General features: G+C 39.9%; 1 long non-coding RNA gene across 1 annotated transcript in view; it reads left to right on the plus strand.

Annotated features, from left to right (window-relative positions):
- Positions 1-6345: 6345 nt before the first annotated feature.
- LOC129784699 (uncharacterized) overlaps positions 6346-22568 on the plus strand; it is a 30489-nt gene continuing 14266 nt past the window's right edge. Inside the window, exon 1 of the long non-coding RNA XR_008747710.1 lies at positions 6346-6682. This is a non-coding gene — a long non-coding RNA (uncharacterized LOC129784699). The remainder of the gene's footprint in view (positions 6683-22568) is intronic.

Below are 22568 nucleotides of genomic sequence, written 5' to 3' on the forward strand. Positions count from 1 at the left end.
AACTCATCCAGCCTTCTGAAAAGAAGCTTTCCCACAGCAGAAGTAGGTGGGCCCCAGGTGTAACAGGAAGGCAACTGGTACTGGATGGGGAAGGTGGGAGCGAGAGGAATAATGGTCACCAGTGGTACTAAGGAGTTCTGTGCCGTTAGAGGCGGAGCAAGCTGCCTTCTGAGAAAAGACATGTTGTTTGCTTTGCTCTTCCCATTCAATAGGGAGTGTATTCTCAGATTGAAAACTAAGACCAGAAACTGAAATAAAGCTCTGGAGTCGTGCTTTCTCAGTATATGCTTCTCAGTCAGCAGAGCAGGAAACCATGTTTTCAGTCTCTGCACTGCTTTGGCAGAAATGAATAAATAATCAGTGCTTGGTAACTAACAGCTGAATGTTTGCATATACGTTTACATTGCAAGAAAATGCTCTGTTTTGTTAAGCTTATATTCCTACTTTGTTTATTCTTTAAAATAGGCTGTAATAAGATCGTTATGCAACCATAAACAACTGTTGGGTTTTTTTTTTTTCAAATGAAAATAAGCAGCTTCAGAGGTGTGGTATCAGTGCCAAGGGTCTGTTTATCAGAACCCGAGGCAAGTACAGTCCTCCTATGAATTTCAGCGGATTTGAAAAGTAAGTCAGCGTTTCTGAACACTAACAGAATTTACAAGTTAACTGATAAAATCACAAATCATGGCAATGAACATCAGCTCCAGGTTAAGGGCCCAATTCACTACTGAGTTGTTCCAGGCTTATACTAGTTTATTAATTTTGCATTTAATTTTTAGTGTAATGGTAAACAAGGTCCTATTCAGTTATACTGGAAGAAAATGTGTAAAGAAATCAAGATGAAAGCTTTACATAATTTTTACCTAGAGTGAAAGCAGGAGAAAATCAAGTGTGCATCCTGTAACATTCTCTGTTGCTATTACGACTACATACAGGAATTGGCTTTAAATAAGTAGGTGTCTGAAACAAGCAGGCTGTAAACAGAATGTGTATAGAAATAAAGGTAAAACCAATTACTTTCTAAATATGCAATGTCTCTAACAATATCTATTTTATTTCTCACTTCTACCTCCAAACTCTTAACTAAAGAGTATACTGAAAAAATGCAGCAATCTGTTTCTATTTCTGTGGAGAGTGAGCAGAATTCTGTTCTGATTTGGACATCTTCGTCATCCTCATCAATCATCCTCATCATCCTCATCATCCTCATCATCATCATCACCACCACCACCACCTATATTCTGATAGAGGAAGTTTCTGCTGATGATTAAGCCAGAAACAACAGTCACTGCCTTACAGGGTTCAGTTGAATTCCAAATGTTTTGTGATATTTTTTCGCCACCTCTTCTAGGTGCAATAAGAAAAATAGGGTCTTTCCCTGTCTGTCTTTTGTTGTATCAGCCACATATACTTGATATGGAAGTCTTTGAAAGAGAGTAAGTCTGGAAAATGCTCTTTTGAAATTAAATCACTCTTTTTAAAGAATATTAGTATTATGTTATTGGAGTTCTTTCTAGTGATGCACTCTAGGTGGTGCTGATAATATAGAGTGTACACTAAAGGCATTCTGTAGCTTAGAAGAGTTCTAAGAGACTTTCTGAAAGGTTCTTTCAAATTATCTTTTAGAGGTCATGGACTTGGGATTCTGGATTCAAATTCCAAATTTTAATTTTGGAACTTATATTAGAGGTGTACTGCTTTGGGATTTTTTTGTTTCGTAATTAATGTAGTTGTTCTGTTAATAGAGTCTTTCAATTAACTTAGGTTTTCATTTTCAGTTTCTTCTCAAAGTAGTGTACTCTTCCCAGTCAAAGAAAGAAGGATAGCTTAGGAAACTCATACCTTCTGAGTTTTTCTCTCTCATTTTCTCTCTAGGTCTTGGCATTTGCAGACTGTTCAGACTGGGATCTGTTAATCTTTTCCACATTTCACTGTAACTAATGTTTTCCCCTTTCCCTCATAAAATTTGGAGGAATGACATTGATGAAAAAGGAGGAAGTTTTTAGTAAGAATAGAATTATCTAAATTTAGTAACTTTCAATCATTTCCTTCAGTATGCTCCTAAGTAAAGGAAACCTAAAAAATCTTCAGTACAATGCCTGTTACAAACAAAGGAAACCCTTCAGCGCTTTCAGCTGGCTACTGAATTGCTTCTGATGCACAAGGAGAAACAAAACAGCTCTGCACTACTCTACTGCATGCTGGCAACATTTTAGTGGAAAAAACCTTTCCCTTACACCCTGAACACTACCAACCCCATCTAGACTTTTGTAGCTACTGATGTGCAGAGATATCTGCTGAATGACAGACATTTTAGGAGTGTAATGAGGCCAGGTACAGTGACTCCTCACATGCACCCAGTCAGCACTGGTATTAGCTTGGGTCCATGGCAAACTGCATTAGCATGGCAGAAAGCCAGAGCTTTTGAAAGCTGTTAGAGTCAAGATTTATTACCTCTGGCACTTGGCCACAGTCATGGGGCTGAAATGTTTGTGGATCTGAGGTACTATCTTCACGCAGGGCTGTGTTTCACTAGGTGATGTTTACCATTTGGATTGTCATCTGCCTCGTACTGTGTAAGCATACCCATTGCTTGACTGCTATAGGTGATATACCAGGTGGGTGTTAATCCTTCTGGAAGCTTTTCATCTCTCACACTTGCAGGAATGTAGGATGGACCTGGAAGAAGCTGGTCAGGTTGACTTCAGAACTGGCCATCTAGCCTAGCAGTAAAGTGTAACAGGTGGAGAATCTTTGAGTAGTAGATTGGTCATGGTAGGGCTGCTCAAGCTATCTCCTCTTGCCACTCTGATGATCCTCTTCCAAGATGTGACTTAGTCGCAAAAGTGAAATTGTTGAAGTTTGAGTGTGACATGAAGCCCACCAAAAAATTGTCCAGATAAGTACCTAGCTCCTCTTAAGAATCATATCTATACATCTCAAGCCAAAGGGAAAATGTGTCAATCTCAACACCAACTGTACTATGGCACTGAGATACCTGACACAGACCAAGCAAATATGACAATCATCAAACTGGTGTAACAAGCCAGCTTCATACTACTGTAAATGTTCATAGCAGTGACAGCGGGAGACTGAACTACTACTGTTATTCATCATTCTGTCTCCCTGATGGAAGCAGACCTTCCAGCATTGCTGGCAACAGGCTCTCCAGGTTCTCTGGTTCTCTGGTCTCCCCTGCAGTACTGCTGCCATCTGTTCTGCTAGTGTGCATATGTGACATGCTTGATCTTGTTGACTCAAGGGTAGTCAAAATTCGGACTTCCTCAGTTTCCTACTGGGGAATCCAGACACTCCTTTGAGCACACCACCTTTAAAAATCTGATCTGATGGAGAGATGCATATTTAGATCTTACCATGCTACTACCCTCTGTTCAGTTAGATATACATATATATTTATAAGATAAGGTGACTTAATGGGAAACTCCCATCTGGACTGTCTGTCCTCTCAGCAGGGGATTATATTGAAATTCATGGTTGCTGATCACAGGTTGGTCTCCTGTGTTCTGTTCTGGATGAGCAGCGGTTCTGTTTGTGAACGTGCACAATTATAAAGTGGGATCCACTGAGTTTATTGGCAGAGGAGTTTGAGATGTTATGGGGTGGAGGTCCTTTTATGCTTCAGATACCTATGCTGGAGGAGTCAGAACAGAATACACTGACATAAGAAGTCAGGTGATACTGGAGATACATTATTCACCAGCAAGGATGGCTCATCTTTTCCTAATTCCTCCTTCTTCAGACACACAGGGAAGTGGTCTTTTACTGAAAAGATTTTATAGTAAAATATAGATGATTCTTAAGAAAGAGGCATTGTGGTGTCATGTCAAACTCCTTGAGGCCTTAGGCACTCATATACCAGCTTCATATCTGAACATTATGGTGAAACTAGTTGAGGTTTCTCTAAAAATAATAGAACAACTTAGGTTGGAAGGGACCTCCAAAGGTCTCTAGTCCAACCCTCAGCTCAAAGCAGAGATAAATTCAAAGTTAAAGTTCCTCATGGCTTTGCACTGCTGAATTATGAAGTATCCAAATCCAAAAACCTCTCCAGTTAGCCTGTTCCAAGGCTTGAATGCTCAGCGTGAAATTTTTTTCCATTTCTCTGGTTAGAAAATCCTTTGCTGGAGCACAGGACTGTTGCCCCTTTTCTCAGAAGAGTTTGGCTCTGTCAGCTCCCCTTTTTCTTAATGGAAGACTACAGTTATATCCTCTCCTTAGCCAGGCTGTGCAAACTCAGCACCATCTTCCCCATATGCTTCAGCCACCTAATCTTCATTGGCTCATGCTAATCTCTGGTTGAATTTTTTTTTTTTTTTAATTAGTGGGCCAAAACCTGGAAACATTTATTTGGATTTGCCCTCAAGACAGCTCAGTGGAGGGATTCCCTTGACATGATGGCTATATTCTTAAGGCAGAATTCATACTCAACTTGTGGTCCACCATTCAGGTCCTTTTCTGCAAAGCCACTTTCTCTCTGCTCAGCTCCCAGCCTGTAATGCCTCATGGAGTTATCCTGTTCCAGATGCAGGAGTTTGCATTTGCCCTTGAGTTTCACGAGGTTCACGTTGGCCCACTCCTCTGGCTTACTGAGGACTGTCTGAAAGGCAGCCCTGCCCCATAGCATAAGCATAAGCACTGTCCAAAGTTAATGATAAGTAAATTGATCCAGAGCAGTATGCAAGCACACTGGAAATTCAGTGTTTGGGCAATAGCACTATTTACTACTGGAAAAAGTTAACAAGTTACTTGAGTCTTTTCAAGCACAATCGAAAACATATCCTCATAGAAACAGACAAGCAACTCAAGTGTATGATCTAACAATCCCTTAATATTATTCCTATTATGTACCTTGTGAAGCCTTTTCTGGATGCATCACATACTTCCACAGTGATTTAAATATTACGACATATGAAAGATAAGCTTGTTGTAGTTCTTGTGCCTGTAATCATCCGTGTTTACTTCAGATTCCATTTATCAGTGAATCCTGCTGTTTATCCTCTTGCTTCAATCAAATAATAATAATAATAATAATAATAAAAAAATCAGATCTACAGAGCTGTCCTCATGATATTTCAAAAATTAAAATAACTCTAAACATAGCTATTTCAGAAGGATCACATAACTGAAAATGTTCTAGATATCACCCTGGATGTTTTTGTGGTGAAATATCATCTGTGCTTTCCAAGCTATGTAAAAAAGCCTTATTAAATTAGGAATAACTAATATGCTGATAATTGGTAAGAAAAAAATGATGTAGTTAATATCAGCTGAGACACTTGTCTAAGTTTAGTTTAGACACTTAACATGTCTAAGTTTATCAATGCTTCACTTTTTTGTGCTTTTTTTTTTTCATACTATCTCCACATTTTGACAAAGGAAGAATCTTTTTCAGATTTAATATCCATGTTAACCATATTCATTTGAAAAAGGATATGATTGTGGGGTCTTCAGGTCTGTGGTTTCCTTTATAAGCAATATTACTCTTAAACTTCAGGTTCCTGAAATTTTCCATTCTAAACCAACCAACCAACCCAAAAAACACTCATGTTTTTCATGGGAAGAACATATTATTTCTATGAAAAAAATTCAAAAGCAAAGAATACATTGACAGCATACTTAAATTGAAAATATTGCCTTTTTTTCTCAAAATATGAAAAGATTTAGATTATTTTATTTTTATTTGCTCTATTTCTTCCTAATCTTTCTATTTCTTTTTTCTACACTGGATATAAGGGAGTAAAATCTGATTTTTTGAGTACCTCCTCTGCCATTTGTCATCTTCTCTCTAGGAAACTACCAAATAACAAAAGAAAAAAGGAAAACTTGTCCCTTAGCTCTATAGTAGTATCACAGTAATGACACTGTAACATTTGCAAAGCCATTTAGTTAAATAAGAAAGGGGAAAGGAATGGTGTAGTCATTCATTTTTACAGCTTACAGAGGTGAAAAGAAAATGAAGTAGAAGAAGGAAAAAAAATAACATTATAAATGTCAAGAGTAAATATTTCTAAAATAATACAGAGTTGTTACATTTTCAATCCTGTCAAAGAAATTTTTCTCCCAAAATATTGTCATATGCGATAGTTCTTTCTGGTTTTGTGAAAATCTCAAGCGCTCTCTGAGATACATGAACCATACTAGCTTCAGGACGCTCATTAGCCTTGGTTCTAAATTTGCAACACATACTGATGCAATGGAATATGTGACAATATGTGAACAAAGATTATCGAGTGCTGGGTGGGGGCTTTCTGGCTGAGTATCTGTCCAGATAAGACTCACGTACTGTTGGCAAGTTTACCAATACTTCAGATGCACATAGGCTGAGTTCTCACTGAACCTATGCCAATTTTGTGATGTGTGGCTGAGCTACTTATGTTTGGCTTATGAACTGGTCATTCCAAAAGTTTGGAACTTGGTATATAGGTTCGGTTCACCAGTGAAAAAGCAACATCCAGTGCAAAGCTGTAAAAGAAGCCCAAACCCTTCAGTCTCTCCTGAACCAATACTCTGACTCCAGACCACGTTTACAGGATGTCTGTGATATATTTGAAAATGCTGAGCTGCACTGAGCACTGCTGATCTCCCAGTTTCTCACATGAGGACAGCAAATATCTCAGGGTCTAACCTTTCTACAAAGATCAACAAAGACCTCTCTGCTATGGTGAGTTTAAATTTTCTCCTGGCTTATTGATGATTGACCCAAGAAACATAAAAGGAACATGACGTGTTGTAATGAATAAATGATTTGAGGTCTTTGAGCTGATTCACATGTATTTCCCACTGCAGTGTGTGAACTCTCTCCTGCTGACTCCAGCAAGGGGTGCACCTCGTATTTCTGAGGGAAGGAGAGAAAATAAAGGAAAAAAAAAAGAGAAAAAGGGGAATCTTAGCAAGAAAATAGGTGATGCCTGCTATCTCTGCTAAAAGGATTTAGTTTTTAGTACAAGGTGAACAGTCAAGCTTGAAACAATGGGGAAGTATTTTGTCAACATCCCACTCTGAACATTTCCAATTCCCAGTAGACCCAGGTATTAAGACCTGCCAAGTCCCGTGATGTCTTGCACAGCCAGAAATGAACGAAGAGTAAAAGCAAACACAATTCTGATTTTATTGCAGAACTTCTTGAATAACAAACTTTTTAACCTTTGCTTTTGGTGTCAAACTAACATGCAAGGGAAAATATGGAAAAGATGAAAAGATGATTTTTTCTCGGCAGACTGGCCTTCCCTTTTATCTGGCAGGTTTGTTCCAGCTAAGCCAGCCTGTGACTGCAGTCCCTTCAGCAGTATAAAAGCACTCTGCACTGTAACACAGCTGTGTAGTGGCTGGGTAAAATTTGATTTGTGAATGCTGAAGAGGATGTAAATAGGTAGCTTCAGAACTTGGACTGACTTCCAGAATGTCAGCTGCATTGACCTATGCTGTGTGGTGTGTGTCCACAAGATTTCTTTTCCATGAAAGCTGTTGTTGTATTGCAATAAACACTATAGAAAAGACTGTAGAAAAGATTATTCTGCTGCTGAGGTAATGCAATGCATCTGAAGAGATCTTGTTTATTCTGTGTGGATTCTTATAATACATACTCATGGAAGCTGGCTAACATCTGCTGCATATTTGTTCTTTCATTGACACTCCAGGCCATAATAATAGCTAAATAAGATCCTTTATTTTGGTAGTTTCCTAGATAGGATGGTGGTGTTAAATTTTTAAAACCATATTTTGCTGTAACTTTGTGTCACTGTTGAGATGGACACGACACACAAAGGATTGTGCACAAAACCAAAAGGCCAAAAGGCTGTTTATTGTTCTAACAAGGCTTTTTATATATTTCTCAAGAATAGGTGTCTATACATGATTGGTTCACTCACAGACCATTAGTTCATGATGATGGCCTTTTCTTTGCTACATCTTTGATACACTTCTTTTACTTGTGCATCTGGCAGTTCCTTGTCTTGTTGGCTCAGCTTTTCTCAGGACTTTCGTAGACTCTTCAAGGATACACAGGTATCTTTTCAAGGCTAATGTTAAGCTTGCATTCCGATCCCTTGGACCAGCCGGGGTTTCCCACAACTTTGTGTTAGACCTGAATAATTAAAAAATGGAGCATTTCAGCAAAATGTGGTAAGAGAAGAGAGAGAGAGAGAGGTTTCCCGGGGAAACCTGTCTATAATATTTAAATTATTCTGGGAAAACTCTGTCTCCTGCTGTCGCAAAAGGAGTGGTTAGGTCAGGTAGCTTAAAGAATTACCACCAAAGAGTTTAAGTGAAATAGGCTTAATATGAATGTGTGGAAATGCAACTACACAAGATTTGATGGCAAAGTTCACTCTGTTACTTACTGCATGGAGTAAATGCAGAGAGATAAATCAAGCTGAAATCAAGTCAGAATAGAGTTGGAAACAGTTTATAAAGATCAAAGGTATAAAGGGGTAAAGGAGATCCTGTTGTTGAGTCATGAGGTTTAGAGTAGACCCTCTTGCTTTCTAAATTCTCACAGAGTTTAAGTGCAGCTGGATCTATTCCTAGTCTCAAACTTAGACAACAGATTCAATCTAAAGGGGAGAGAGAGGGAGTTCACAGTTCATAAGAATTTAACAGCAAATCAATTTGTTTTAAATCACAAAGTTACATCATTACCTAACTACTTCAAGCTTGTAATACATATTACAGCAAAAGTATATACCTACTAAAAGCTTTCCCTGGAGTTCAGTGAAATACATCTTATGCCTTTGAATTCCTCAGCGGGCAAAGGGTTGAGCTTTGAGGAGCAGGGGTATCAGCCCAGGCCCCATCCTTGACTTTCCGCGATGGTTCCCCTAGTATCACAGACTTAGAGGTTTGCAAGCTCTGAGCAGCATCCTGCTCAGAGGGAGATGCTGGTTGCAGCCCGCTGTGGTCCAGAAGAGCTCACAAGGGGTTTATTTTGGGACTGCTGTTTATAAGGCCGTGACATAATTGGCCTTATTCATCAGCAAATTTCCATCCTGACTGTGACCTGAGTTGGTAATTTTCTCAAAAATTTCAGGAACAGTGTCTCATTCTACACGGTTACCACCTGGGCTATGGTCTGGCAGGAACATTCCAGGGCTGTCAGGGAAAGTAACTGGTTGTTTCCATTCTTCATCCCTGCTTTGACCAGCCCACAGGAGTTCCAGCACGGACAGTGCTGTTCTCTGCCTCAGTTGAGTAGGAGTAACTGGTACAGTCAAGGGATACTTAACTGCCCAACTCATTACTCAAGGCACGGAGAGCTGATCGGCGGCTCCTGAGGTTGTAGAACAGCCTGGAGGAAGGGGAAAAGTGCATCACCACACCTGCTCAGTATAACTTCTGGAAGGAAAGTTATTTCTCCAGAGGAGCAAAGTTGTCTGTTGTTATCTTTGTGGCTTGTAATTGTTTCAGCCTTTGAGTGAGCCCTATGTGTTGTCATCTTCTGTGTTCAGATCTGCTTAACTTTCACATGTCTTCAATCAAGATACCCTAAAGTACTTTCTGTCTTGATGGTATCCTGAAATACTGTGAGATAGAAGCATGACCTACCTCATCCTGACCTGTGCACCATGTGGAGGAAATACTGGAAATTTTCACTCATTGGGGACTGTGAGAATTAATGATTTTTTAATATTCTTCCATTCTGCTAACAAAGCAGTGTTGCAATTAATACAGCTCTAGCTGACACTTCGTCTAGAAAAATATGTATTGTCCTGGGAAGAATTCAAGGGAAAATGGAAATGATATCATTCTTCTTCGCTCCCACTCCCCTTAAATAGGAACTTAAAAGCTAAGCATTTCTTCCTGAGCTGGGATGGCCTCCACCCCAAAAATGTTCTGTTCTTAGGTAGGAAAACAAAACCAACATGTTTTTACTCTCCTGAAAGGAATGAGCACAGATCAGACTCCCTAGGTATTTGGAAAAGGAGATCCTAAGAACATATGTTAAGAACTCCACCCACATACAATAAGTAGATGGGAAAAAAAGTAAACCTCTGAATACTCAGGTCTCATAGGAAATGAGGCCAGAACTTAGGGGCAAAGGAAATGGAAGAGCGTACAAGACTAGCCAGATGTTTTGTGAATAACAATAGTAACTAAGTGTTGTTCCACAACAGATCACAGCTGGGAGTGGGTCTCTGTCTTTGATGGTGTCCAACTGCAACTGCCTAAAAGGAGGTGTGAACCTCATTTGGTAATTATAGAATAACACGTTGAGATGGGGAATGCCTCTTTACCTTCAGACAGCACATTAGTTTATGCCTTCAAGAGCAATGTTTTTGTTCCTCAAAACCACACGATCATTTCCAGAATTAAATATGCTTCCAGATTTATACTCAAAGTTGTAGCTTTAAGTAGAATTACTTTCTAGTCTCCTGAGGTCTTGTTCTATTGGCATCTACTTTGTGCAAATGTCTCCCTCCGTAATTTCTTCTCTTTCCATCATTTATCATGTCTCAAAGTTGTCTTTATTTGAGTCTGCTGCCAACTGAAGTGCAGAACAGAATCTGCCAGTTCTTTGGACAGAATATGTTTTCCCATTTGCTCATCTGAATAGTTTTCTCAACAAAGATTCTGCAGCTACTTAAGACACTCTGGAATAACTTGAGTTATCCCATATTATAGTGTCCCATTTGTTTGCTCTGGCAATTGATTTTATGTTTTCTTATTTATTATTAAATCTGTTGTGGCAGTACTTTCATGTGGTGCAGGGTGAGATTTCCTTCAGAAGTCTCTGGAGTGCCCGTCCCTTATTTTAAAGTCTTGTGCAGCTGGCAAGCTGTGTTGCTGATATTTCACAGAACTCTGTCAGGCTCTTTATTTATCTATGTGCCCTCTGGTGCTCCAGAGTCACCCTGATGGAAAGTCATGTCTGGGTTGCAGTGCTGGCTGGATGCCATGCACTGCCCTGTGTGATTCCAGCCCCATGGAGGGGGACTCACATACCTGTCCTGGTCCTGCTGGCTGAGCAGTCACACCTCATGCTTCAGCATGGTGCTGTGCTTGGGTCTTAGGTTTCATTTGCACCTGCTCAGTTTTTAAGTCACTGAACTACAGACACTTCAGGGATGGACTCCAGCAGTTGTGATCAAACTCCTCATATATATATATATATATATATATATGTACACACATATATATTCAACCCCATATTCTGTTTGGATTTCCATTTTGTAGGTAAACCATTCCCTACATATACAGCTTATGCAGGTTGCCTTTCCAGATGACTGGCTCTCCTGAATTATCTTGTGGCATGTGACAGAAGGAAATAACTCTCACTCAGTATTTGCCCCCTACCCTCAGTTATCTGTTGAATTTATAGGCAGCAGCTATATTACTAAATTCAGGAGTGCTTGGCAATTGTCCTGGAACTGGTTTGTCTGTGCTTGTAAATTGTTAGGACAGTGCTGGTAAAGAATTTGCTGAGTTTATGACATTCCCTGGACAATTCGTAGACTTGGCTTGCCAAAGAAAATTGGCACAACTCTAGGCAGATTACTTACAACCTGTTTGGTTTGAAGGCTGTGACAGTTTATTAATAGACTTGAGGTGAACTGTGATCATTGTTCTCAGTTACTGTAGGTGTGAGCTATACATTCTGAAGTTGATATGATAGAAAGGTCAAAGTGTTTGCAAGCTGTCTCGTGCCCAGCCTTTCTGGATCTTGACTCTAAAAGACTTGTGCATTACACCTTCCTGTGCTTCCTGTCAGTGTTAAGTGTGAAAACAGGCTGAGGTGGTTTCTATGCCCACAACATGCACAAATGTGCAATATGGGAAGTGGGAGTTTTGCTTACAGAAGGAAGAACCACTTAGATCACAGGTGTGATCCAAACTTTGGTGGAGTTTCTCCTGTATGTTATACAATACTAACATGGTATTATTGTATTGCTTAGCTCCTTTATGTCAGGATGTTGGCTGCCAAGATGGTTTAGCTTCCTGTATTTTTTAACCTTCATTATGGCCATCTCTCCTTTCCACCCATCTGCTGAAATCCCTTGAATTAAGAGTACCTTTAGCATAGGAATAGGTTTAGAAAACAAAAGGTCAGTAGCAGCATTATTTCTTTTGTGACTTCATTAATATCTTTGACTGTTAGAGCAAATTAGTCAATGAATGGCAGACAAGCGCTCCCAAGAATGCACTTCTCTTCAGATGGCTGCAGCATCCTACTTATTTTACAGTACTATCTATGCTGATGTGTGTGTGTGAGGAAGCCAGTACCTGTGTCCTACAGGAACACAAAGACTATGTAGCAAAGAGGTCCTTTCAGTGCTGTCCAGGTATCTAGCCGTTCCTTTCCACTTCTGCTGCAACCCTAAGCACTATCAAGTAAGAAGTAGAGCAGCCTATTTTTGTAGTTTGCCCACCAGTTTATTTCATAATTTCTTCCCCTGATTTGTGGGGAAAGCTTGAGGTTAACATCTGGAAAAGTGCTGCCTTCAGAAGTGAACAAGCAATGATGAGCTCCCTGCTACTCTGTTGAAATTATTAGTCTGCCTCTGGTCTGTGACTGCATCAGTATCTGCAACCAGTTTGGGTCAAGGTGCTATTCAGCCACCTGCTCAGCATCCTCCCTGTGTCATCCTCTTGGAACATATGATCCTATATAGTAAGGGTAAATTGTGAAAATGTCTTGCCACTTCCAAGATCTATGACTGAGGAGAGTTTTTGGGAAAACACCAAATAACAAAGAAAACCAGATGATAAATCACTGTGAATAGAGGCCTACAGTGTAGGCAATACAGTCCTTTTCCTCTCTCTCTTTTTTTTTTTTTTTTTTAATCAGCAATATCACAGCGGCCAAAGGTAAAAATGTCGAGTTCTGTGAGAACTGTAAGAGTAGGAGGAAAAGATGTAACCTTTAATGTGTCCAGAGAAGGGCAATGAAGCTGGTGAAGGGTCTGGAGCACAAGTATGATGAGGAGCAGCTGAGGGAACTGGGGATGTTTAGCTTGGAGGAAAGGACACTCAAGGGAGACCTTCTCGCTATCTACGACTACCTGAGAGGAGGTTGTAGCAAGGTGGGTGACTGTCTCTTCTCCCTAGCAAGAAGTGATAGGACAAGAGGAAATGGCCTCAAGTTGTGCCAGGGGAGGTTTAGCTTAGAAATTAGGTAAAAATTCTTACTAGAAAGGTTTTCAAGCATTGGAACAGGCTGCCCAGGAAGGTGATTGAGTCACCATCCATGGAGATCTTTAAAAGATGTGTAGATGTGGCATATGGGTTAGTAGTGGACTTGGCAGTGCTAGGTTAACAGTTGGACTCCATGATGCGAAAGTTTTTTTCCAACCTAAATGATTGTAACTATATCTAGACATATCCAAAGACAGAAGAGGATATTTCTCTGAAATGTGTGTACTTTGGGAAATACTCATCATGTTCTCCAGGGGTATTTCTAATTATGTGACAACTATGCAGAAAACTGAGAGGTCCTATTGCTTTATCAACATTTGGTAGCCCAAGATGCCATTTTGAGCATCCTGTTTGCACAAGTTTGTATCTATGAAAACAAAACAATGTTTGTAGATTATATCATATTCTATAGCATATACACAAAGTGCACATTTGTGTAGAGGTAACAAAAATAGATATGAATGTATATTAATAATAATTGATTGTTCACTTTTATATTGTGTTCTTTACTGATAAATCATTAGGATTGTGAATGCTTAATAAAACTACATTTTGTCACCGACTTTACAATGTTAAAACTTATTTGTTTACATTCGTTGAAACTGTCTGCAGATGTCTGCAGTGTACATGCCTGCATCTGAGCAGTCACCTTCCATCCTTTCCATAGGCAATGAAAAATAATAGGTGTTTCCAGAGTTCAGTGTCCTCTCACATTTGCAGCATATAGTGTAGAGGCCTCATCTTTTTCTGCTAAAAATCTTCAGCAAGAATGCTATCATCTTTTTTTATCTATCTGCAGTGCTCTCACTGTTACTCTCACAAAGGTTCTTCTGAGCATGGTTCTCATCGGAAGCACATCTTTTGCCTCAGAGCCCTCCAGCTTTTTGCCAGTGCTTCAAATTCAGCAGTTCTCCAGGGAGAATTAGTGTCCTTCTCCCATGCAACTGTCTGGTGAAAGATTTCTTTACCACAGAAGCTAAGGATGAACTGTTTTTCTCAAAACCATTGGACAAATGACGATGTCATCAATTCCAGAGAGACTCCAAGAGCCAAAGTTCAATTTCTTATTTTAGGAAGGCACTGTGTAAAGATCTCGAAGTTAGGAGCCTTTCCTGACCTCAGTGTGTGAACATATTTGCCTCGTTACTGGAGGTTGCAGCAGTGGTCAGTGGCAGTCACTCTGGAGACATCCTGGTAAACTCTGAGACCTGCTGGACAGATGGTCCACGTGAATCTCATAAGCGGCTCCAAAAAAGTATGGAAAACTGACGGAAAATTGGACAACGGCCAAAGCTAGTGATAATTTCATACACACTGGAATAGGAGTGATAAGATGAAATAATTTTATTGATGGAAATCTGTATCATGAACACAAAATAAGGAAACAGTGATCAAGAACAACGGGAGACAGGCAGTGTCCCTGTGATGATAGCTACATGTATCTTTGTGTTGACGAGAGCTTCTTTGTGTGTGTGGTGATTTTTTTTTTCCCTATTCTGCATGCAAGATAACACATTTAATTTCACTTTACTAGATTAATTGTATAGTCCAGCCATCCATCTAGGTCTCACTTTTGAATGGACATTTTTATGTCAGAGGTTATAACTAATTAATAACTAAGAATGAAATCCATTTCTGGAATAATTTCTGTGTGGTCCATGGACCTGTAGTCTGTAGTTTGTGAACAAAATATTTGTTCAGAACTCACAGCTTTCAAAATGGAAAAAACCCAAACCAAAACAACAAAAATAAGACAGAATTGTTTTACCTTTCAGAAAAAAACAAATGAGCTTTACAGGCAAATGAAGTTGGCTACTGTGTGTCTGACCACACAGACTTATAATCCACTATAGAAAAACATCTGTTTTACTACAGGCCAAGTTCTGAATTGTTTTAAGCCTGTGTGGGTGTACACAGAAATTACATAGAAAAAACCTAGAGGCGTAGCTCCAGGGGCAGGAGAATGTCAAAAGCCTCACTTCTCCATATATACTAAGGGAAAGAAGAAAGTGGATATACAGATATCTTCTGAATGTGATGCCTGTCTTAGAGTTGCAAATTTGTCATAACAGGCATACCTGAAAGGAATATCCTGATAATATCCAAGTCAACATAGTCAAGGACAGTTCTTCCCAGAGACAGCATTGCACTACAAGACAGTGCTCGGTTCCATCGTCTCCTTAGAGAAGCCTCTTAGAGCCAAGTGCAGAAGCTCATAATGGAGGCAAAAGTCTAGAAATGCCTTCTTTCTCCTTGTTACTCATTTTCTTATTTAAAATGTCAGGGGCAATCTAGACAAAAATGTTGTATACATTCACCTTACCATTTTGTAAGTAAACACCAGATGAATGTAATGTGCAACAGGCCTCCACTATGCCCTAATTTGTACAGGAATTACACAGGAAAATTGTTTTGAAGTATTTGTTAAATGTAATATATGCAACCTGAAAGAATGACCATAAAAATTATTTTATTTGTAATAGTTTTGACAACATAGATGCATTTTTCCTTTACTAATTAATAAAGCATATACAAAGGGGTTATGGTGTAAGTAAGAAAGCAAGACAAGTTGTATTAAGCATTAGGAAAAAATGAGCTTATAGAAATAATGCTCATAGTGAAAAAAATATTAGATTTCTTTTAAGTTTGGAAAAAAGACTAACAAGGAAAAAGTGTGGAAGTGATCATGATAGCCTAAAAATAGCAAGTATGCATTTTGAGGAGGATGAAGATTATATGCTCAGGTCAGGAAATAGAAAAGATAATCATAATTTATAACAAGGAAGGTTTCCATTAGATTTAATGAAACCCTTCTAACTGGTTTGGTAATTTAGCACTGGGACAAGCTATAGATAAAGGTTATGGAAATCCCTTTGTTTTATAGGAACAAATAGCATTAATTTCTACCAGACACTGTTATGGCACACTAAAACCAACCATATTTAACCCACAGAGTCAGAATGGAACTGCTTTTGTTGTCACATGCACTCCTACATTTCAGTACTTGTGGTGTCTTTATAAGAATTAGGGGAAATTTCAAGATTTTGTTTCAGCAGCATTTCTCTCCTCTTTCACATGAACCCTAATGTGCCTTTACACAAAACTTGTTCAGTGACTTCTTCTTCCTCAAATAGTCTTTTTGGCTACTTGCAAAGACTTTCATGATAGTTTCCCTTTCCTTCCTGAACGTTACACTGAAATATTGCACCACAAGCCTTAATGATGTATGCCAGATTAAAGCATAGCTGTTTACTTTAAAGGAAATTACAAGGATTTCAAAAACTTTTTTTAGCCTGAGGATTTTTCCTACAATGTCTAATCGTGGCCATGCATTGCTTCTAAGAGGAATCCAGGGCTCAAAGAGGAGTCCAGAGTGAACAAAACAGTATCAAAGAAATAGAAAGCTGTGTAAGAAATTCATCCAGAATAAATGAGGAGTGCCTGGTTACCTCAGTATGCAGTTGTTAGTCTGATCCAGATTCAAAATTCAGACTTTGACCATCTGAATTAGCCACCCTAGTGTGTAGGAGGGCTCACCTGGACCTGTGAGGTGAGTCAAAGCACTGAAGTTGGGCACCAATGTTCATGGTACTATCAGTGGTAGGAGGCCGTCACCTCCAGGAGAGATGCTCAGCTCTCCAAAGAGGTGCTGAGTGTGAAATGTAGCTTAGACTTATCCACCAAGGACAAGACGGTGTGAAGAAGATCATAAAGTAACATGGCTCTGTAAGGTAGTGGTTAGCTACCCAGTAATGAATAGGCACTCAAGAATATCTCTCTCGCTCTCTCTCTCTCTCTCTCTCTCTCTCTCTCTCTCTCCCTACCTACCTACCTACCTACCTATCTATCTATCTATCTACCTATCTATCTATCTATCTATCTATCTATCTATCTATCTATCTATCTATCTATCTATCTATCTATCTATCTATCTATCTATCTATCTATCTATCTATCTATCTATCTATCTATCTATCTATCTATCTATCTATCTATCTATCTATCTATCTATCTATCTATCTATCTATCTATCTATCTATCTATCTATCTATCTATCTATCTACCTACCTACCTACCTACCTACCTATCTATCTATCTATCTACCTACCTACCTATCTATCTATCTATCTATCTATCTATCTATCTATCTATCTATCTATCTATCTATCTATCTATCTATCTATCTATCTATCTATCTATCTATCTATCTATCTATCTATCTACCTACCTATCTACCTACCTATCTATCTACCTACCTACCTACCTACCTACCTACCTATCTGTATGTATGTCTGTATGTCTGTCTGTCTGTATCAAATCTATTACTTATCAACTGGTAAAAACAGCAGAAGAAGGGTATGAAGGGTTTTCTCCCCTATTTTTTGAAAGTTAAGCTCACTTTTAAGGTCTGAATTGTAATGAGAGTTAGGTGGGAACCTCTGTAACTGTTCTGATCAAGATAATTTGAAGGACCTTGTGGCATATGATATAAATGTCCTCTGAACCTGTCCGTGTTCAGGGTTACACTATGCTGGAGAGTGATCATTTGGGTTCTATTTATTCATCTCAAACCTCTTAATTGGTCTTCAGGTTTATCATTGGCACCAAAGTTGGTGATCTAAATCTTGTCCTGCATGTTTTTCACAATAGAAGCAAATCAATTTGGGTGAGCCCTATTACCTTATTACCTATGAATGGAACTTTACTTCAGAAATTCCTAGGATGTTTTGCTTTTTAAGGATGTCTGTAAGACTTCAAAACAGCTATTAAGGTAAGGAAATTGTTTAGCTGCTTTCTGTCGGTTTCCTTCTTTTGTTGAACCTTTAATAAAGAACCAGGACATTGCTTAGGTGGTGAAATGAAACACAGGTGGTGGGCTGAAACCTCCTTGTATTTATGTCAATGTAGTCATTTTATAATTCCTAATCTTCCTTCCCTCCCATCTCCAATTGTTTCATTAACAGTTGACAATTTCTAAGAGCCTGGAGAGTTTTGCAAGTATGGAGCTGTTCAAACAAATTGCAGGGAAGCCTCATGTTACGCAGACAGTCAGAAAAGATACAATGCAGCAGTAACTTTGTCAGTTACCGGCTGGTTTGTCTGGCATTTCTGCTCAGTTCTAAGCAGAAAAAGACCTGGTACCTACTTGGTGCATTTAAGTGCTACAGTAGCACTAGGTATAAAAGCATCGTTGGTGATGTGTGAGGGTCTCCAATGGCTCATGGAAAGTAGAAGCTGGCTTTTCACGTTGGTAGCAACTAACTGATTAGCAAGAAATTTATAAGCATAAATACATGCTTTGCTTCTGGAAAAGCTTTCAGAAATTCTGTTAACAGTGCTTATGAAGCATATTGCTGTTCATCTCTTCTATCCAGCCTCACATATCAGCCTCTTGAATCAGAACCTTTTGCTGTCTTGTTTCTTCACAACTGTAGAGGAGCAGTAGAAATGCACATACCACTTCATTCTAGTTTCTTATGTATTTCTCCCTCGCCTCTATCTTTTCCTCAACTTCCAACCCTTAGTTTCATGGCATTGCACCCAGGAGGTGGAGGGATCTAAAGCTAAACCGGGACTGGGCAAGGGGCTTCCTGGAGCCCTGTACTGATGCTGGACCTGAAATGGGGGACTTGGTGCTTATAAGCATCCAGTTAACACCAAATGATGCAACTAATTTGCGGGTAATTCTGTATTAGAGCCTCTGATGTGCCCAAACAGGAGTGGAAAAAGAATATGAAGAATGAGTCAGTCCACCCTGTCTGGGCTATGGCTCCCTCAGAAGGCCTGCTTAAATGGGTTTTTCTTACTATGAAGAAGGGTAAAAGTGTTTTAGCCTACAGAGAGTGCTAACAACCTCCTGTTTATCTCAGTTACCCAAACCATAGCAAAAACCAGTTACCCAAACCCAAACTCCTGTCTGGACCATTATTGGTACCCATTCAAATGGTTCTAACATTGAAGTAATAAGCAAAAATATGTGCTAAACAGCCCTGAATCCTTTTCAAGCTGAGTCTGATCCTGTGGGTTTGATGTTTATCTGCGTCCACCTAGACCAAATTCTAAAAATGTAAGTCATGTTTCATCATGTGGTAGCCATCTAAAAGCCCTACCTTCAATCCCAGCAGAAACATTTTCCCTTGCTCCTCTGCCAGATTATGCTGTTGAGGGCTTCAGGGTTAAACTCATAATAGCTATTGAAAAAGAGAGTGCTGTGGAACGTGCCAGCTTTTTTGTACATCACTTATCTTCACAGGGCCTCAGAATAACAGTCAAGCCTGTTATTTTGGTGTGTTGTATTAGGCAGTCAAAACAGGAGGAGGCTGCTCTGCAGCATGTATTCCACTTGAGACCTCCAATGAAGCAGCAGAATTTGGGATGCTGTTGTCATCTTGGTTATGGGCTCTCCACTTCCTCCTTAGTGACTTCTTCAGATGAACTCAGTATGGGACCCTCCCAGTCAGGGACAATGAGGAGGACAAAGGTTATATATGACTAAATCCTTGGGAGGATACACTGTGCGGGTCCTCCTAAGATCTTCCAGGGTTTATGTTTGAATAATATGAAGAGTATGTATGCCCATAGCTCAAGCCACAACCCACCACCGTACTCCCCATCCCCAAACTGATAAAGTCTCTCTCTCTCGGCTACAAGACCTTTTTCTTCCCCCATTTTGCCTGAGGTTTTGGCTTAGACATGAGATTAGAAACAAAACCAGATTTTTTTTTAAAAAAAGCTGAAATCAGATATTATTTTTTTTTTACTGGACTTGATGATATAGCTGACTGAAGCGAAAAATTTAAAGGAAAAGCCAAATACATAATTGCTTTAGAAAATGTTAAACTAAACCCACACACTTCATAGTAAGAAAGAAAGAGATGGAGAATCGGTTTCTGTATGCAGACTGAGAAGGAGGGTTTGAAATCCCCGAGCCCAGCTGTTTCACTTGTTTGGAAAAGTACTGAAACAGAGTTAGACACACAAATGCATCTATATTAAATACATTTATAAATAAAGTTTTCTGTTAGGGTGAGTTTTAGAAGTAGTGTTCTAAGGAAGAGAAGAGCTATGTCCTCTAATGGAAGTATCAAATTAAATGAAAAGTGTGAAGCTACTCTTAGAGAGGTAAGGGTAATGTAATCCTCTAGGGAAGATTTCAGAGGAAGCAGGTTACACTGTCCCCCACTTCATGCTATGCTACATCTTCCCTTTTAAATGTCATGTAAAGCATTTCATAGGAAGAGCTCTGACATTAAACCTCGAATCACTGGATTCATCTTTGTTTATTCTGGAGGCACAAATACTTAGGGTTGTCTCAAAGTGGCTTTCTAGACCCTACACTTGCCTGGCACAGCAGTTCCCCACCTTGAATATATGCAAGAGAGACAGGTCAAACCTTGGAGCTAACGCTGAATCTAGTTGCTCTAAGAAATAGACCCAGGGTGTGTGTGGAGGCTGGCTGGGGCTGAGCAACCCCCACTACAAGGAGGGAAGAGGAAGCTAGTGGGAAAATGTGTGGAGCTGGGCTTGCTTCTGCCTCCCAGGAGACTGGGAAATAAAGGATGGTTCCTGGTGCTGGGCAGGAGCTCCCCTTTCTCCTCTCCCCAGCACAACGCATCAGCCTGCTCACCACAGAAACATAAACCATCTTTGCAAGGCTCCAGCATCATAAACAACAGTAAGAGAGAGGGACAGCTGTGGTGGTTTTCTGTGTCTGCTTTCCTAAGACACTGCCTACATTTCCCATGACTAAATTAATCACCCATAGAGGCAAGTTAATATTGTACACCGTAACTGCGATTGTGAAGTCTTTCTGTTAAAGAAAGGAGGCAAGCTAATTCCTCAGAACAGCGCTGGCAGAAATGACAGTGGGCAGCTACTCAAGCTATCAATGATTTATCTCAAGTACAATCTATTTCTGGCAAGGCAAAGCCCAGCGTGAGCTGATTTACCTTTCCTTATGTCAATAACATGTTTATTGTTATTAATCCGATCTGATGAGTGTTTCCTTTTGGAAAACTCATCAGTTATTTCTATAAAAATTGCAAACCATTGTGCTGCTTCACTTGGAACATTCAGTACTCTGGAGTCCCTATCTAGAGCCTGTTCCTGCTACACCTCTTTTCAGTGACTGTCTCCCAAAATGCCATGCCACCTCTCCTCCTTTCCTGGCTGTGCAAGTGCTTTTCTTCTTCTGCTGTTCAGGTTCATGCTCCTAGTTTGATTGTGTATATTATAAGAAACGGGTGTAAGGCTTCACGGAAATAAAATGTAAGATTTATTGGAGTTTGCCCCTCAGCACAGGGACACACATCTGACTGGAGGAGTTTGTGCCCTGGAATAGTCAGAATTTCCCTATTTCATTTCAGAGCAGTGGCCCTCCCTTTTATACTGGGTTGTTTGAGTTATTTGGGGACTCCTGCAGTGGTCCTCTTTCCCTTTTCCCATAGGAGTAGACAAAATTATGACCGGTGTTGATGGCTCATTGCTGTCACTGAAATAACACACCACTGCATATTTTTCAAAACCAGAATGCACCTTTCCCCCACTCTTTTAAAATGTAAATGGATTTTAGTAAGACTGGGTAATATAGTCATAGCTATTGTCACAGACAGGGCCAGCATCCATTGGCATCCATCCCTGGCTGGCATCCATTTATTTTTCCAGGAATGCTTAGCAGTCTTTTAATAATACATTTCCTCATATTGAATACACTTTATATCCTGTGCCTTGGTTCTTGGAGGTGTCGCATGCCGGTCTGAGACCGGAGCGTGGCTCTGTTTGTATTCTCGGGAACAGAATTAAGACTCAAAATGGAGTCAAGAGCCAAGGAACTTTATTTGCCCAACAATACATCTGTGAATGCAAAGAGAGAGAAAGCAAGAGATAGAGAGAGAGAAAAGAAGGAAAGAAAGAAGGAAAGAAAAGGAAAGAGTTCAGAGCAATAGCTACACCCCGGAGCTGCAGCGTCCCGACAGTCCAATTAGTTTCCAAGTCCGGTGGGGGAACGTTCTGCCCGATGTCAGTTGGTTCCATGTTTTTATAGAGTTTTTACAAGCTGTTCTGCTTAACCACACCTTCCACCTGTCAATGGTGTACGTGCCCAACATCAAGGGGCCTCCAGGCACCTTGACCCCCTCACCCCAAGTCTTGGCGCATGCACAGGGGTTTGGTTAAGTTTTGCAGGATCAGCCTCCCCCGTTGCTCCAAGACGTCAGTCAGTTTCCTCCTTTAACAATGTATAGATAAACCTCTGCGGTGGCAGTGGTGTTATATTCCTGCCTGAAATCTCTTTCGTGGCAGTGGTGTTATCTTCCTGCCTTAACAATTTATTCACTGTGGTAATGGCATGAGTTTCCTGCTATAGCAACGTTGAGACAATACATCTGCTGTGGCGATGTTGGGTCTCATCAGCACAGTTT

This window comes from Falco peregrinus, chromosome 6 (assembly GCF_023634155.1).
Source record: "Falco peregrinus isolate bFalPer1 chromosome 6, bFalPer1.pri, whole genome shotgun sequence".
NCBI classification, from domain to species: Eukaryota; Metazoa; Chordata; class Aves; order Falconiformes; family Falconidae; genus Falco; species Falco peregrinus.